This window comes from Phalacrocorax carbo, chromosome Z (assembly GCF_963921805.1).
Source record: "Phalacrocorax carbo chromosome Z, bPhaCar2.1, whole genome shotgun sequence".
Taxonomy (NCBI): Eukaryota; Metazoa; Chordata; class Aves; order Suliformes; family Phalacrocoracidae; genus Phalacrocorax; species Phalacrocorax carbo.
The window spans coordinates 12,434,053-12,452,081 of record NC_087548.1 but is presented as its reverse complement, the minus strand read 5'-3'; the positions used below and the strand labels follow the sequence as shown (position 1 = coordinate 12,452,081).

Sequence of the window (18,029 nt, the reverse complement as noted above, 5' to 3'; positions counted from 1 at the left end):
TCTTGGGGACCCCTGAGCACCTCTGATGGGGTGAGCGGGGACAGCCCCATGGAGCAGCAGAGCCCCAGCATGCCACAGGCCCACGCTCACCTCTTAATCAGCTAATTGTGTGTTTGGGGTTTCAGGCAGGGCCCCAGCCTGGCGTTGCCATACCAACTGCATCAGCATCACTTTCAAACATTTACAAAGCAGGCTTGAAATGCCGGGGGGGGGGTGGTGGGGGGTGGTGGTGGTGGTGTGGGAATGCGGGAAGGGGGGGATTAAAAAAGGAGAGGAGGCCAAGCAGAGGGTTGATGGGAGGGGAGAGTAAAAGGGCTGTCTGCGCCTCTTTCATTACGCCGCGTGGAGTCCTGCAGGGCAGAAAGCTCTGATTAAAACGGCTTTTGCTGCGATTCAGAGGATTTTGGGGGAAAAAGAAAATGCCCCTGCCTGCTGGAGTCTGTCTGAGGCACTGTTGGTGGTAGGATCATCTCGGTTTCTTCAGCAGGGTGAGGGAGGGGTATAAGACAAGGGGCCCAGGTTGTATCCCCGGGCAGAGAGCGCAGGGGTGGGTGGTGGATGCTGGACCTGGCGACCCATGGTCCCCAGAGCTCGCCGGGGGCTAGTGGTGCAGCCAGCTGGTGCAGTGGCTTGGTGGAGGAGGAAGAAAAGGTGGCTGGGGGGTGAAGTGAGGCAGATCTTGCAGCTCAGAGAGGATGGCCCACACTTGTCCTTGACCTGGCGTCATCCTGGGATATGGGGCAGGACCCCACACCTGGCACCTGCCTGCCCTGTTTTCTGTAGCTGGGTTGCATGTCTCCTGTGCTCCCCAGCTATGCACTGGTCCCTCCTCTTTCATTCCAAATCCACCTCTTTGCCATCCTTAGCCTTTCTGTGTGCTGGATCAGGCCTCTCCAGCACTTCCTAACCAATCAGACAGGCCCCGGGCTGCTTTTCCTTGCCAGCACCAGCATGGCATGAGCCCTCCCTTGTGTCTGAGCCCCCCTCCATCCTCTCCTGGCAGTGACCAACCTCATGCAGGAGAGGGAGCTGCCCTGGGTGGGGGCCATGGAGGCTGGTCTGTGTTCCCACTCCTGCTCACCCAGCTTCCACTGCAAACCCATTTAACAGATCAAAATTTTATATGCTGAGCCAAGCTAGAGCCCAGAGCACAGCACGGTTTTTCAGATTTTAGTCAAAGGAAGGCCGTGTCACAGGCAGCAGGCATCAGCTGCTGCAGAGATGTGGGGGACACAGGGAGAGGGGAGGGCAGGTCAGAGGAAGGGGGAAACCCAGTTTTTGAAGGTGACACATGGCCTTTTTGGCATCCTGTCTTGTGGGATAGCCATTGCTGTGGCATCTGAGTGCCTCTGCCCAGCTCCCCTCCATCACAGCATCCTCTGTCTGGGCTCTGAAACCCACCTGAGCGGCATGTGAGCCTAGTGGCACAGGGCCATTGCCCTGGCTTTGGAGAAGATGCAGCCAGTCCCTTCTGCCTATTCATCACCAAAGCTTCAACATGCAGGACTGCTTCCTTTCAAATCCCTGCTCCTCCTCCTCTGTGCTGAGTGAATCGCTCCATTCCTTGAACGCTGGCGATGCGGCTCAGCCATGAATCACTGTGGGCAAGGCTGCTCCTTGGGCATTTCTCGGTCTCCAGAGAAGAGTCCACGCATCATGCTCCCTCCTGGCCTTGCACCTCCACCCTGGCCATGCTTTGCTCCTCAGAGCCCCCAGGTCTCTTGAGACTAGCCCTTGCCAAGGGAAGGGGCTGGAGGGAGGCAGAGGGCTGTTTGTCATGCATCTCTCTTTCCCCTCCCAGGTGTCTATGTGAGCACCGCATGCACCAATTCCCATTGTAGTCAATGAGAATTAACCAGCACCACCAGAGAGGCTGTCTGCTCACCCTCGTCATGGAGGGTTGCAGGGACATGTGGTCTGCCTAATGCCCTGGGGGGACCTTGCCCACCCCATAGCTCCTTCCAGTGGCATGTGGATCCCCTGGGAGCCCCACATCCCACCCAACATTTCTGTGGTGCTGAGAGCTGCTAGAGATGCCTGTGGGCTGCAGGGTGGCTGCTCCAAGCCTCAGGCTGGACACATATGCAGAGGTCAGTGTGGGAGTGTGGCTCAGGCTTTCCTGGGGAAGTGCCAGGATTGTCTGTGCTGCCTCGGGCTTTGCAAGCAGCTGTGAGATGACTTGGCGGGCACAGTTAGTGTGGTGCCAGGCCCTGGCTTATCAGCCTTGCTGAGCATCTCTGAGTGGTCCAGATGGCTTTCTGCTGGCAAAGCGTGGCCCTGGCAGCTTGCATCTGCTGCAGACGGTGTGCAGACAGACCCCCTGCCTCCTCCTGTGCAACCTGAGGTGCTGGTGTGCTTAGTGTCTGGTACTGGGGCTTGCCCGAGCTTGCCACAGTGCAAATCAGGGCATCAACAGGGCAGGAAGGTAAATCATCCTCCTCCAGGCTGTGTGAGTGCTGCTAGCTGCTGCTGCCCCTGCTTTAACAGAGCAATTGGGCATGTCTCAGTGGGATGCCCTGCGCTAAGATGTGTGCCTGCTGGGAGTACCCTAAGGTGTCCCTTCTGGATCCTGCACCCTCCCTGTGGCTTCTCAACTATGGACCAAGCACCAGCCCGGAGCTTGGACGAGCAAGGGCATCCCCTGTCACAGCCGCTAGGACAGGCTATGTCCTCCTGGCTGCTGCCTGCTTTGCCTTGCTCAGCTGCAAACATCATGGTTTGTTCTCCATCCTTACCAGGTGTCCTTTTGATAGGGAGAAACCTCCAAACCATTATCCCCTGCAGCTTCAGAAGGAGATGGCCAGAGTGACATTTGTGCAGGTGGTAGGGAAAGGGGACATGGTGTCCCAGGACCCTACACCCCACCCGAGGAGGCCTCGAGCATCACTTGCTCCCATGCAGTACTTCTGGGCCTTTGAGGGCTGGGTGCGAGGCTCCTTTCTGGGCAGCTCCATCTGTGAGTTTTACAGCTGCCTGGAACATCTCCAAAGAATTGATTTACTGTAATTCCTCTGGAAAGCAACTTTTGTGATTGCTAGCCTGGAGATCTCAAGCTGGACTTAAACAACAGGATCCTAAAGAGGCCATGAATAATTGAGCCTAATAAATATTAATAACTCGCCTGCATGGTGGCAGGGCATGTAATTGCAAGGAGGATTCTGGAAGCACAGCTCCGCAGGCAAGTGTGTGCTCACGGCAGGGCCAGGGCAGAGCCCTGTTAACACTGATGCTGCCGGGCCAGGCAGAGCCATGCAGAGCCACAAGTCCTGACACTCCCCTGGGGCTAGTTGTGGCCAGGAGGAGGGGTGCTGGGCACCATACGAGTATTTAGATGTCCTCAGTGGGCCTCTCTCACATGAGTTGGTCTCCTGTTGAACCCGAGTAGACTTGGCAGGGATATTCTCCACCTCTGAGCCATCATCATCCCTCAGGCACCCTGGAGGACCTGGGACCTAGGACAGCCCGCACCTGCCTGCCCTCCTGTACAAGCCAGATGGAGGTGTGTTCCAAATTGTAGTCAGCTTGTGGATGCTCCCTGCTTTTTGTCCCCAAGGACCGGGTGGCCTGTCTGTGGCCAGACTTCATACAGGACTGTACCATCCATCATAAAACTGGTGCACTGCAAAATCCAGCTCACAGGGCCAAGTGATACCAAGAAGGCACAGTCTAAGCTTTGTATAACCCAACAAGTCCTCCAAAGTTTGAGTGCAGGTGGGTTTGGGTGAGTGAAGATATGAATGAATTCTCTATTTGTGAAAAGATAGTGATGGGGAGTGCATGTGGCCACCTCTCTAGGCTGAGGGATGTCCATCAGGGAAAGGCTGAACTTGTCACTTGAACCCTTGTCTGAGCAGCACTAAGCCATTGGTCAGACCTTGTGCAGGTGTAGGATCCTGCTCAAAGTCACTGGGTTTTTTGGATGAAATATAGCTACAGAGCTCAAGACAGAATCCCTCTGTTCTCCTGGGGTGCTCTAGTCCCTCACTGAATCACATGCCTGAAATAACACTCAATGACTGTGGCTTTTCCAGTGCCCGATCAAACCCAGCATTTCCCAGACTGCTGCTTTTCAAGGAAGATGAGGAAGAGGGGTGTAGAAGGGATCACAAGCACATGGAAGGACACAGTCTGCTTGGCTGTGAAGTCTCAGCAGTGCTGTGAGTGGGGTAGAAACAGGTACACGGAGGCTTTGCCAGAGATTTCTGGATATTGCAGTTCAGGGTGGGCAGTATGTAGACCTGCCCCTTTGCAAGCTGCTGTTGACTTTGCTATCTGAGGCTGATACCCTACATGGCTATATGGAGAAACGGGACAAAGAAACCCTGAGCTTATGGCAAGGGCAGGGGGGAGTTTGAGTAGGATGTTGCCCACAGGTCTGCGCTTGAAACTGTGGAGCTTGTGCAGCTGAGGAGAAGACCTGTGAATGCTTGGCAAGGGTATTGTGAGGCTGTACCCTCTGCAGGAACCTCTCCTACACTGAGCAAGTGTTTCTTTTCCCCAAACTGCCTGTCTGTTGAGATTGCATCTTGCAAATGTGGTTTCAGACAATAACAGCTTGCAATTATGCAGTGCTTTCAAAACCAAGATATCCTGAATTTTGTTAGCGTCTTTGTATAAAACTAGCTGAGGCTGCTGCTGGGATGCAAAGCTCCAGCCTGTGCGGAAGCGTTGCAGCTGGGATCACCCAAAGCATTCCCCTGTGCCACACTTCAGATGGTTTATCCTGCAGGAGATTTTTAGGGCACTGCTGACAGCCTGAGACCCAGCACCTGGGCTGGCAAGCCAGAGCAAAGGGGGCACAGAGACATCTTGTGGCCTCTGACCCTGATTTCTGTGTTTTCTATTGCTATATGTTTGCAGAATGAAGACTGACTGGTGGTGGGGATTATCCATCCAAGAGTCAAAGGGCTCTGTGCTCCCCAGGGAAGGGAAGACGTGACTTGGCGTGGATCAGTAAAGGGAGCGGTAATTGCTGTAAGACCCATTATGGAGCACAACCCCTCTGAAACAATTTCTGAGCACATAAAGGGCAAGCAGGGTTTTCCCAAGGGAAAACTGTGCTGGACTCTGAGGGTGGGCACCAACAGCTCGACAGCCGATGGGTGGCCAGTAACAACTGAAGCACCCTGGGGCTGACACAGGGCTTGCCATCAGCAACAGGAGCACTGACACAGGATAAACCTTCAGCAAAGCCTCAGGTGCCACGAGGTGAGGGTGGCTGACACCTGACACAGCCTCAGTCCGGGAGGGATTAAATAAATGTGAGCAATGACCCCTTGAAATTCAGTGAGGGTGATACAAAGTGCAGCACCGAGGTACAATAAGCCCAGGTTGGGAGGTGAGCACCAAGCGGCAGCGCGGATGGGAAGGGCCCAGGGTTATCGTGCGCACTGGGCTGAATATGAGCCAAGAGAGCACTCTCATCACGAGAAAGGCAAACCACATCCCGGGCTACATTAGGAGAAGTGTGGCCAGCAGATTGAGGGAAGTTATTATCCCCTCTCCTTGGCGCTGGTGAGGATGCACAGATCACGGAAGCGATTCTTGAATAGCTCCTAACAGCAGTTCTCCCTCAGCTTCCTCTGTTGATAGAGAGATGAGAAAATACAGCAAATGATACAGGGGTTGCTGCAGGAGCGAGAAAAGGGAACAGTAGTGTTATCCCAAGGCACTTGGAGCACTTGACTGGGAAATAGATGGTCTTTCTTGAGGGTCCCATATCATTCAAATGAGACAAATGGGGAAGCAAAGAGCTTTACACTTAGATATTAACTTCTCTCTTGGTTGAAAAACTAATGAATGGCTTGGCTGAACAGAGTCTGGGTTTTTTTCTGTGGTCACAGATACCCCAAAATATGAGAATACTGAAATGCTTCCAGTTGCTCTGTACTGCTGTGCAGCTGCTCCCCCACTGAAAAGCAAGAATACTTTGTCTGCTGGACTGTTTGCAGGGTAGTGATGAATCTGCTTCGGCAGTACCTGCAAGTGTGAAAAATAGCTCAGTATTTTGACTTCAGTAGTCAGTAGCTTCACTGATCATTGCTACGTGCAGCTGACAGTGTAGGGGTAACTCTGAGAGGTCTCACTGTGTCTGCAGGGAAGCAGACAGCAGAAATGAGTATTTTCCTGGGGCTGACTGCCCAGCCTCTGTATTAAGCAGACCCTGCTCACATCAGTGCTTTTTCAGGACTTTTTGTTTTTTTCTAGATATGGCCAATTCAAGAGTTTTGGATGAGACCCATCTGTCGTGGACTGGTAGCAACACTGCAGCACATTTTTCCGCAGGGTTAACTTCATACTCTGTGGTTGAGAAAAACTTAAATAATTTTGGGGGTACTTACAGCTATCTATGCACTGGGTGAAAACTACTGAGTTGCATTTTAAGACGTCTGAAAGGCTGGTGACACCTGAGAGGGGTCTTACCAATGGGTGAAGTAATTACCATGCTGTTGTCACTTTGGAGGGAGCTGGTGTCATGTGGCCAGGCTGGCAAGGAGGCACTCACTGGGGAGTCCGTGGCATGGCCAGGCTGGTGACAAGCAGCTGGGGAGAGCCTCGTTCAACAGGGGAACTGAGGCAGGATTGCATGCCCTGGGGCTCTTTCGCACCCAGCTCCTGCCTTCACGGGTGATTGCAGAGCATTGATTCCCAAATCCTCTCCACTGCTCAAAGCTTTTAGGCTCCCTGGGCTCTGCTATGCTCAAAGGCAGCTGCATGAAAGAGTATTTTCCCTGTATAAGGAGATGCAGCAACCTGCTTAGCATTGATCCTGTGAGGCTGGGCTTCAAATTCAATTTGTTTCCATCGTACTTGTGAAGAATTTGGTAAATTGATTTTTAAGAATGAAAATGTATTGAGAGTGATTACAACTGATAAATATAATTCTAAATAATGAGAAGAGGCTTATATCACTGAATTGTTCACCTGAGGGGTGCAAAAATGTACAGTCAAGAAAACCATATTTCTCTAAGACACTGACCTTCATTTTTCATGAGGTGACTCCAATTCCCATCTCTTTTTCAGGGTATGAAGCCCTGGAAAGTCACAGAGTGCAGCCAATGATCCCTAAACCTGCAATTTATGCAACTGCTGTAATCTTCGCACAACCGTAACTGATGAATATGCATCATATCATTTCTATGCACAGTGGAAAGTAACCTACTTCTGGCCCCCAGCAAGCTGCGGTAGGTCTGGCTGCATCTTTCTGCGGCTCTGTGCCCACGGTGGGGCTGTGGGATTTTGGGCAAGGTGGGGATGCTGTGGGAAAATCTTAACACCCAGTCTTAACACCCAGTCTCGGTGTTAAGACCAGCTCCACCTATCCATACCATGGGTGCCGGGTTTGCTGCTCTGTGCCTGCCTCCTCTTTAGACCCATTTAATGCAGAGTTTGGGGGATAGTGAGGTGGCAGCCTTTGTGGGGTGGGAGGATGATGGCCACCCCAGAGGCAGCCCCAAATTATCATTTTGAGCAGAAGCGGCAGAGATGTGATAGACGCAGAAGAATAGCCAAGTGACACTCTAATGAGTGTTAAAGGGAGGCAGGAATTAAATCCTGCTGGCTCATTAGCATGGGAAGAGGTGCCATCTGCCATGGCTGGCAGGTTCCCTGCTGATGTTTTGAGGGGGGGCTGCTTCTGCAGGGATGTGGGTAGAGGAGACCAGTGCCCAGGAGGGTCCATGCTGCTTTGCCTGTGACAACCAGGAGCCAGTGCTGGGGAGTATCGTGTGTGACAGCTGGATGGGGGCTGCCTTGGAGGGAGGACGAGTCCCTGTGCACTCTCATTTTGTCCATGGATTACCCGTCCCTTTCCAGCCTGGCCAACAGGACTGGGAGCTGAACTGGCAGGAGGGCAAACGCTGATCCTGCCAAGGGCAGATGATGGCCTCTCTGTGAACAACCCCTGCCTGGACTTTTCTGTCCCAACCTGCTGACAGTGGCACGGGGACACCAGTGGGACTCCCCAGGCAAAGCCAGTCCGTTCCGGACCTCATTGCCCCTGAGCCCTGCAGGACTGAGAGACTTGGGGCTGCAAGCCAGACAGTGGGGCTGGAGAGCTGCCTGCTGGGGTCTGCTCTTCCATCCAGCCACTATCACTGGGGAACATCCTGTGTGAGATACTCCTTCTCCTGGACTGAGGGAGAGTTGCTATTGCCTCCTCCTCTGTCCGTGGTCCCCCTAGCCCTTTCCAACATGGCCTGCAAGGCAGCAGGACCTGCAGCAGGACCACCTTTGATCCTGCCAACAAGAGATGACAGCCATCAGACTGACTTTGACACCCCATGCTCATGCTTGGTCAAGGACGGGAGCCAGCATCGTGTTGCAGCACCTGCTGTCTTCTCAAAGCTGGAGCTGAGGCAGGAGGTGTGCAGCAAGCTCTGGTTGCACACAGCAAGAAAACGGCTGGAGATAAAGCTGTGAAGCTTCCCCGGGGCAGTGCAGTGGTCCATAGAAACACTGCATCAGCTGCTCACCAAATTCCTGCAGGTAGTGGCTGGTCCCCTGCAGCCACACTGCACCTGTGTCCCCTTGCTGATGTCTAAGTGCCTCTTTAAGACAGAGCAGGTCAAATAGCAGCAGCTCAGGACATCGCTGTGGGGCCAACATATACCCTGCCCTGCAATGCATCCTTTGCCCAGCTGATGCCCATCGACTATCATGGCAGCAGCTCCTCCAGCTGCAGCGAGGCTGCTGACTCGGCCCAGGGGACCAGTCACTGATGACCCTTCTGCTCCACACCTCTCCCTTTTCCTTCCTGCAGCATGGTCACTCCTGTGAGGCAGAGCTGAACCTCAGTTGCTCTGAGAGCCTGAGCAACTTGGACCTGACCCTGGAGAGAGGAGCCCCTGCAGAGCTGGGGTCTGCCTGCTCCCTTGGACCTCTGCATGACTGTGAAGCTCCTTAAGCTGTAAAGATGTATGTGGCACAGAAGGACTGGAACTGTGGCTGGGGCCATGCCTGTGTTGGTGCAGGGGTCCCAGCAGTGAGCGGTGCTGCGCAAGGCTGCCCATCCAGCCAAGACTTATCCATCCAAGGATGACCCAAGCCTAGGCGTGGCACAGGTTGTGCCCCTCACTGCATTCACTGTGGTATCCTCGGCCCTGGTCCATGGGATCCTTGCTATGAGCCTGAGGCTGGAGCCCTGGTGAGGTGCACCATGGATGCTTTGGATGACCAACACCAGGAGCACACCCAGGAACACAGACTTGCAAGGGAGATGGACACAGGGCGGCCTCCCACAGGGAATACCATGCCAGACAGCTGTGCCGCCTCCCAGCTTAATGTCCTCCAGCCCAAAAGAGACCCCCAGCCAGTACAGCTCATCTTTGCAGGAGCAAACTGCAGTGCTCCTGCCACCAGGCACATGTGCTTGTGCTACCTGTACTGAGATAATGGCATTCAGGGTACTGTGATGGTGCTGACCAGCCATAATCTCTGCTTGGTCTGGGGAAAGTGATGGATAAGGAATTGGCTGGAGGGCTGCATCCAAAGAGTTATAGTCAATGGCTTAACATCCAAGTGGAAACCAGTAAAAAGTGGTGTCCCTCAAGGGTCTGTACTGGGACCAGTACTCTTTAATATCTTCATCAATGACATAGTGGGATTGAATGTACCCTGAGAGAGGTTTGCAGCAAGCAAAGCAGCTTTTATTACCAAAACACATCCTCAACTTTTAAATCTGTTTCCAAAAAGAATGGAAATGCTGTTACACAAGACACAGAAAGGAAGGCAATATCTGTAATCAGTGTTTGGGAAGAAGCAAGGAAGGCTGTGAAATACTTTCCAGTTTATTGGGCAGTAGAGGGGATGCTAGAAGACATACACTGAGGGCAAGTATTTCAAAAGTAGCAGCCCAGATAAATTGTACCCAAGAGCCCTGAAAGAATGGGCTGAGGGATCTTAGCTGCAATGGTATTTATTTCTTATACAGCTGGAATTTCCCTGGTGTTCCCAGGAGATGCTTGGGCAGGCAGGCATCTGCTGGGTATCTCCCTGCTCAGGCATCCACGTTCCCTGGAGCACAGTGCATCCTTCATGTGAGTCAGGCACACAGGGACAGCACGGCTGTTACTACAAGTATCTTGACAGAAGAATGGCTGCTTGCTCTTTCTGGGAAAAGCCCTAGTAGAGTAAAGCAAAGCCGATGCAGCTCCCACATGAGGTGTTAAAGGGGGAGTGGGAGCACACCCCATGGGAAGGAGCCCATTTTGGCCAGCTCTCCACCTCTGCCTCCTCCATCCCTGGGATGGTGAATAAATGTGAGCAGCTTGAGGAGAGAGGTCACTTCTCCCTGGACTCCCTGGACGTGGGGGCATCCTGTGAGCTTGCTGCTGGAAGACAGCATCTCCTTGTGGTATGCGCATGGACTCGATGTTAATGGTTCTTCTCTTGTCTGCAGCCCTTTGAGGTATGATCACCAGTCTGGTGAATTGCCCTTCACAAGGAAAACATCCTGACTTCGCTTAGTTGCTGCTTCTTGCCAAACTGTCTCACAAAACAAAGTCTCCAGAATAGCTTCCAACTTACTTTGTCCGTTCTGCATTTTTTTGCAGATTCTGTGATGTTTGCACAACTTAAACTCAGAGATCTCTTGTAACCTTGTTTGCAAGCTGTGCTGCTGTTTCTTGTCCTGCCTTGTGCTGTGAAGGTTATTACAGGTACCCTAGGAAGTGTAGCAGAAATGGGAGTCCCTGCGGCAGTTTGGGGACTGCAGGTTGCCCTGAGCTGAGGAGGGGCAGGAGGTGGTTTGGGACAGCGTGTGTGATCCCAGGCACAGGCAGCCACCTGCAGGGAAGTGGCACCTGCCAGCCAGTTCCTCCAGGACCAGTTCTGGACCTGAAAAAAATTCAGCATGGTAGAAAATTAATATTAAATGTGTGTAGATGAAATCCACAAGAAGACAAGCAAGGAACTAAAACACTGCAAGGACTGAGCAGCTACACTACTGGCAGCAAGGCTCAGGGCTGTTACAAGCTGATCTGATGGCTCCCTCTGGCCGTAGGCTTTGTGAGTCTGTGGAAAATGCATCCTGCTGCTGCTCTGTTCCTGCAGAAGTCCAAAGAGCCAGGGAACCTGCTTCTTTTCCAGACTTCTTGTCTGCAAAATGTCTCCTCCACTGCCTTGTCCAGTGAGTTTTTGGGCAATGCAGAAACATGGGGCTGGTGCTGGGCTGGGCATCACCCACAGATTCTTGCTGCACACAGGAGCTGATCATTGTTTCAAGCCAACCAGAGCAATAGTTTTAGCAATGCACTTGAGTTTCTGAAAGGCTGAAGGGAAATTATTATCCTCCTCTGATCAGCACTCATTACACTATGCCTGGCTACTGCGTTCAGGTTCGGCCACCCCAGTACAAGAGAGGCATTAACAGACTTCAGCGGGGGCCGCTGAAATGGCGGGGGCTGGAGATCCTGCCCAGCGAGGAGAGGCTGGAGGAGCTGGGCTTGTCCAGCATTGAGAAGGGATGGCTTTGGGGAGACATCCCTAACATCTATGGGGAGATTACTGAGAAGACAGAGGTAGACTTTTAATGTAAGTGTGTAAGAAGATGAAAGAAAGTGATCCAGCTTGTAGCCTGGGGAAGTTTTTCCTCATGGGGACAGTCACGTGTTTGAAGAGGAGCCTGGAGAAGAGGTAGGACCTCCAGCCTCTTGGATTTCAAGACACAGGTGGGCAAAGTCCTGTGCAACCTGGTCTGATGCCACTGCTGCCCCCGCTTTGGATGGGAGGTTGCAATTGAGTCCATGTTTGGTTTGCGAGTCCATGAGATGGATTTGTGGATCCGTGAAGGAAGTGGGTAGAGACTGAGGACATCAACAGCTGAAAATGGTCTTGGGCAGAGGGAGCCTCAAGGAGGGATGGGGGACTGCCTGATGCGTGGTGGGAGGAAAGCCTGATTGAGCCCAGGCAGTCCCCAGTACCCAGTCTGAGCCTGGACGTGACTTGTCTTGCCAAGAGCACAAGCCTCTTGGAGCTGGTGGAGAAGTGTGGGACCAAACAGCCTGATGAGTTGGACAAACTTGGATAAGAAATGAAGCCAATTTCTAGCACTTCTTTCTGGATTCAGACTCATCCCAACACGCTCTTCTGCCAGCTCCGAAGGAGATGAGAGAAGGGAAATTAATGGAGCTGCTTGGAAAGTGTTTGTAAACGCTTTGGCCTCACGCAGAGGGCTGTGGGGCAAGGGGCAGAGAGTGGCGTGGGGCAAGGGTGTCCAATGCAGGGCATGCCCTGGGGCTGGGTGCCCAGCTGTATGGGCGGCGGGAGGCCAGAGCTGCCTTCCTGGGGAAAAAGCAATGGGATGCTGACATCTGCATGGGGATGGGAGCAGGGCACAAGGTTATGCCTATGTTTCAGAGGCAGGAGGGTGTAAATCAGGGAACGTGTAGGGTGCACAGGGGAAGGAAGCTGGCTGGGCTCTCTCAACCCCTGGTGGGACCCATGCCGGTCAGTGATTAATGAGGCCACCACTGGGTCTAGACGAACTGATTAAGCATGTGCGGGAAGGCCACCAGGCACCTCGGCCAGCTGGCAGGGAGCAGCCTGGGGCCAAGCTCTCTCGCCCCCGAACAGAGAGGCCGCATCCTCCATCCCTCGAGGATGGTCCCTGACCCTGCTCACCCCTATACACTTAGCTTGGTGCTAGCTGGCCTGGCTCAAAAGCATGCGAGGGAGCATGCACACAATTTATCAGCACACACAGTGATGTTCCAGCGGTTCTGAGCTTTGCTTCAAGAGTACGCCATTGCTCCAGGGACTCTGCAGTAATAAATCAGGAGGCATCAATGCAAGAGACTTTTCTGAAGCAATAGGTGATCCCTGGTTTTGTGGTTGAGGTGCTGTGATACTGAGGGCTGCAGCTATGGAGAAACCAGCGGGGAGAGGGACAAACTGTATGGCCATCGCAGTTTCTCTCTGCCCAACAGCCGCTCCCACTACGTCATGAAGTTGGGAAATCAGGTCTATGTGCTTTCCTCTTGCTCCATTTATCCTCCCTTGCCCCTCATCCATGGACAGTTAGTCACCCAAAAAGCTTCTCAATCTGGTCATATCCCTATGATTTTCTGCGATGCTTTTGTCCTTCTTACTAACGAGAAGCAGTCGCCCCTCTTACCACGGTTCATAGTGAGGACATTCGTCAGTGCCGCAGGTTCCTGGGGTCGTCTGGTCAGCACAGGGTCCCTAGTGCTCCTCTGGCAGCTTCCCTGGCTGGAAAACCCATGCCTTTCACCCACGTGCCTTTCAGAAACATGCTTATCTTAAAAAAAAAGAAAGGAGAATTGAAAGTACTTTTCCTGTTTCTTCCTCTGATTATGCTCCTCACTTAAATTAATTAAGCTGTTTGTTTCAAAATCTTCCCTCCATAAATCTGAGCAATGTTTCTGGTTCAACTGACCAGATTTTGGTTCCAAGTTGTCCTGTTTGTGTTATCGGCAAAAGCTTTGGCCTGTCATGCCTGGAAGACATCGCCCTGGGAACAGCCGGCCATGCCGAGAAGGAGATGGGATATTCTCTAGCTGAGATGCCACAGGCAGGACACCCAGCAGGCTCCCTGCACCCGGGTCATCTGGATCCCTGCTTACCTTGTGCCCTCCCAAAATCTAGCATTGCTTAGCCTGAGCTTTGTGCTTTGCAACAGTGTGAGCGTTGTCCATTGCCTACCTTCAAACACTCACTGGCAGGCAGAGAAGGTCCTGGCCTGGCTACAAGCGAGGCCAAAAGTCTGCAGCCATTTGAGCTTGCTATAAATCCCCTCCGACTGTGTTGTGCTGGCTCTGGAGAGGATGAAGGGGCTGGTGGCAGGGAGGGGAAGGATGGCAGGACAGACCTTCCTATTCAAAGTGCATGAAGCTGGACAGGCTTGCTTGGGTCTATGCCTTGCGAGGGGAATGAGCTGTGTGCTCTGCTCCTGCCCTGGTGTTGGCACATCAGCCGCCCTGAGTCCCCACAGCATATGGGCATCAGGGCGGTGCATTTTAGCCCACTGTCACATTCTTGTGGCCAAATTGCCCAAGGAAACATCTTCCTCACCTCAAAAGCAGCAATACTGGGGGAGCTTCACCACACTGCCACACTGGGGGAAAACAGTGTGTTTCAACCACAAGCCCCTCTTATGGGAGCATCTGGCTTCTCTCTCCTCCCCAGCTCGCCCTCATGTCCTTCCCTTGGGACTCAGTGCTGAACGGCTGGGAAGGGTCATGTCTGTCAACTGTCCATCACATACTGCAGTCCATCAGGACCCCCAGATGGCTGCACCCCCTTCTTTCCCCGTGCAGTCACAGCGAGGCCAGCTGCAAGCTGCTTGCTTCATACAGAGGAAACATGGGGCTACAGATGGGCTGGGGGTTCAAAGTGATTCCTTGAGCTTGTTAGCAGAGGCAGGACAACCTGTTTACTTTGACAGGGAGAGCGACTTGCTCAGTGGGTGGCTGCAGAAACCTCAGCAAACAGCTGGGGAGATGCAGGAAGGCTCCTCTGTCATGTTGGCTTGGAGTCTCCTGGCCACGACTGTTCGAAAGCTGAAAAATCTGGAGTCAATCTAGTAATGAAGAGCTCCATCCAGCAGCTACTGCCTGCAGCCGCGGGGCAGCATGAGGACAGGGAGACTCTGGCTGGGGGTACTGGGGGCTGGAGACTCCCCCCTGCCCTGAGCTGGCTGTTCAGCTCTACTATGCCCTGCTGGTATGGTGGGGACCCCCGCTGAGGGAATTGGTGTGGTGTCAGGCTCTGGGGGATGGAGGTGACAGCTGGGCAGACCTCTTGCGGGGACAGGGTACACGAAGACCCAGGCTCCATGGTGAGATATATAATGGACAAAAGTCTTCTCTCTGACAGTTCTGGGCACCTTTTTTCCAGCATTGTGCCTCCCTTAGCTTCCCCTTTGAAGGACCTGCGCCTGGTGGCCCTGTGGTTTGCGATGTCCCTAAACTGGGGGCTGGCTCCTGGCTGGGCTAGGTTAGCAATGAGCCTTTTTTGGGAATTCCCTGCACAGATGCCATGGGATTTATTAGCCCATGTGCTTTTGTGCAGGAGTGTGACTGCAAAAGCTGTTTGCAGAAACAGGCTGGAGCTGTTTGCAAACCTTCCAGGCTGGGACTTTGCCTTAATCTCTGTGATTAGCTCAAATGGGAAGGAACAGCTGGGCAGCTGGGGAGCCTGAGAAGTAGGACAAACACATGTGAGATCCAAAGCTTCCCAGAAATTGCACTGTGTTGAGTTTAGTGCTGAGGGACTGGAAGGACAGCTTTTTATGGGGGCATCCTTAAGAGAAGGCAGCTGGTAGTGTGTGGTGCACTAGTGGCTTTGGCTAGCAGACAGTCTGGCAGCCAGTGATGGGCTGGAGAGCCCTGGCTGTGCCGTGAGGACAGAGGAAAGTGTGGGTGCCACATCTCCCCTTGTCTCTTGCTCCTCTGAGCCTCTGCATACAGGGTGTTTAAGGCTGCAGGAGACCACTGGGTTGCGCAGTCTTAGCCCTGCACAGTGCAGATCACAGACAACTGTGAGACTGCTGTAGGGCAGGGAGGCATTGCTGCCTGCATGGAGAGCCATGAGGGATGCTCTGATCCCCCGGTGGGTTTGGTGGCGGGTCCAGGCTGCAGGTCTCAGCTGCAGTGTTCTGCACCCAGCTTTTCTTGTGCGGCTTGGGGCCAGCATGCTGGGGTGTCTCACAGACAAGAAGCTGTGGCGGAGGTGGATGGACACTGCACACTGTTTCAGGGAGGTCCTTGATGGGAGGACAATCTTAGATGGGCTGCGCCACCCCAGAAGAGCTCTTCTAAATGTCCTGCGTCACTCGCTTTAGCATATATAAAATGCCTATTCCAACAAAGCGTGCTGAGCACAGGCACAGGCCAAGTCTCAGGACGGCGGGGATTTCCAGAAGATTTAGAAGAAAATGTTATGCCAACATTTGACAGGGGTACAGGGGTGACCAGAAAGATCATGCACATGTCTGGGGAGACACTTAGCCCCTAGCACATCCCCATGCTGGAAGACGTCTCTGGTAATCGAACATTTTTAAATAAAACAGGATTTTTTCCTGAAATTTGTGTGTGACCCAGGAGGTCCCAAAGAAGATAACATCAAGTGGGAAGAGAGAGTGACTTGACCTCCAAGGGCTGCTTGGATGTTTGGAGCATTATCCTTATCTTTGCAGTGCTCTAGCCAAAGTGGCTCTGTGCTCAGCAGCCTGGAGACACACTTAATCTTTTAATTCCCTGTGACACATGAGCAACTGCAAATTTCAACAGGTTCTGGAAAAACCTATTGTCCCAGGCAAAAAGGCTAATATCACGAGGATAGAAGATGAAAAGGCACTCAACAAGAGGCAAGGAGGAGATGCAGTTAGTGTGATAGGCCTGATGATGGGAGGTGTGGGTCCCTTGAATGGAGGGTACTTGCATGAGAAGCTGGAGCCATGCAGAGGTGCAAGGTCAGCAGTCACCATGGCTGTTCCAGCCTCACCTGGAGATCAGAGTGGTTTATGTGTGCTTTCGGTTGTAAGCATGCTAGCTGGCCTTTGCATTTGTACTCCAAACACTCTCCCCAGACCTGCTTAGACCAATCTTTATGTGTGATAGTGCTGCCATGGCACAAGGACAGGGAAAGACAACCTCCCCAGAGCATCAGGGCCATTGCAGATGGGAGCAGAGGAAGACAGGGGGGTCCTGCAGCCCAGGGGGTTTCAGGGCATTCTGCCAGACTGCAGTGGGGCCGTGCTGAGGCTTGTTCCCTCATTCCCTGCCCCTGAGTTCCATCACCTCTCGGCAAGGAGAACTGTGGGGCTGGCGGATCTTACCGTTTGGAAGAGAAAATACAGATGGTGCTTCAGAGGAAATCTGCTTTGTCAACAAAGCACTTGGTGCTTCTTTCCATGATACTGGAGGTATCAGACAAATAGAGGGGTATCTGTGTGGGGTCTGAAGCCCCTTTCCTGCAGCTCTGAACCCTGCAGCACTGCCAGCAAAATGGGTAACTATGTCCTTTCTCCATGCCCACATGGGAAGCAGCAGGAGATGCTCTGAACTCTGTTCCCTACTTCTCCTACTCTCAATTTTAGCTCTAGCATTGAGTTTCCCTCTCTGTCCACAAAGCTTTGGCTGTTGGATCATGAAGGGACTCTACATTATGCGGTGAGCCTTTGGTTTTCCAGGCTTAGTGCAAAGGCCCTTTCACTGGGCAGCTGGCACACAGCTTGGGGTGGGGGAGCTGGGCTCTGGGCTTGCAGACCCATGATGGTCCTGCTCCCAGGGGTAGGAGCACAAGGCAAATACAAAGGGAGCAGGAGAATCCCCAGAGCTTTCGGCACTGAAATGGCTGCTGGTTTGTACATCTTCCCCCTCTCCCTCCAGCGAGGCTGTTATTTTGCAATGCTGGCAACTCTCACAGAGACCTTCGGTACTGGAGCAGAGCCCTGTGCAGATGGGAATTAGGGCCATGGCCCTTGTGGTCTTCCTGGGGGTGCAAAATCCCCTTCCTGATTGCAACCACAGTCAATTACTGTTGGGATACATGGGGCATGATCTAGTTGAATCTCATCTTGGCAGCCTTGAGCTTCTCCAGACCTCTGCAACATGCAGGGTCTGCTCTGTTGTCAAGGCGTCAGGACAGGACCCATCGGGGGAGGCAGGGATGGGACCTCTGGTCCTAAGATGGGGAGCAGGACCTTCAGAGTGCACACAGTGCAGAGCCCCATGGGTATATGCAGAGCCAGCCAATGGCATAGCCACCAGAGGTAGGTCTGCTTTGAGTGCACAGGGATGTCTCTCTATCCAGTGTCTACATGCCAGAAAAGCCCTGCCTGTTAAGACCATCATGCTGCCTCCATCACCCAAGCACCAAAAACCTGGGAATTCAAGAATGGCCATTTGACTTGGCCACCAAACTGGTCTCCAGGAGCAGGCAGAGGGGAAGAGGCACCCGCCAGGGTACAGAGAAAATAGTGTTTTGAGCCATGACTCTGAGATGCCGCAGCTGGACGGCAAGCATCGCAGCTCTTTGGTTCAGCAGGTGGCTGCAGGTGGTGTGTG

At 53.0% G+C, this 18,029-nt stretch overlaps 1 long non-coding RNA gene across 1 annotated transcript; it reads left to right on the top strand.

Moving 5' to 3' along the window:
- Positions 1-305: 305 nt before the first annotated feature.
- LOC135310491 (uncharacterized) lies at positions 306-17,909 on the top strand. The gene is made up of 3 exons (XR_010370573.1): positions 306-460; positions 7,024-7,184; positions 7,816-17,909. It is a non-coding gene; the product is annotated as an uncharacterized LOC135310491 (long non-coding RNA).
- The last annotated feature ends 120 nt before the right edge of the window (positions 17,910-18,029 follow it).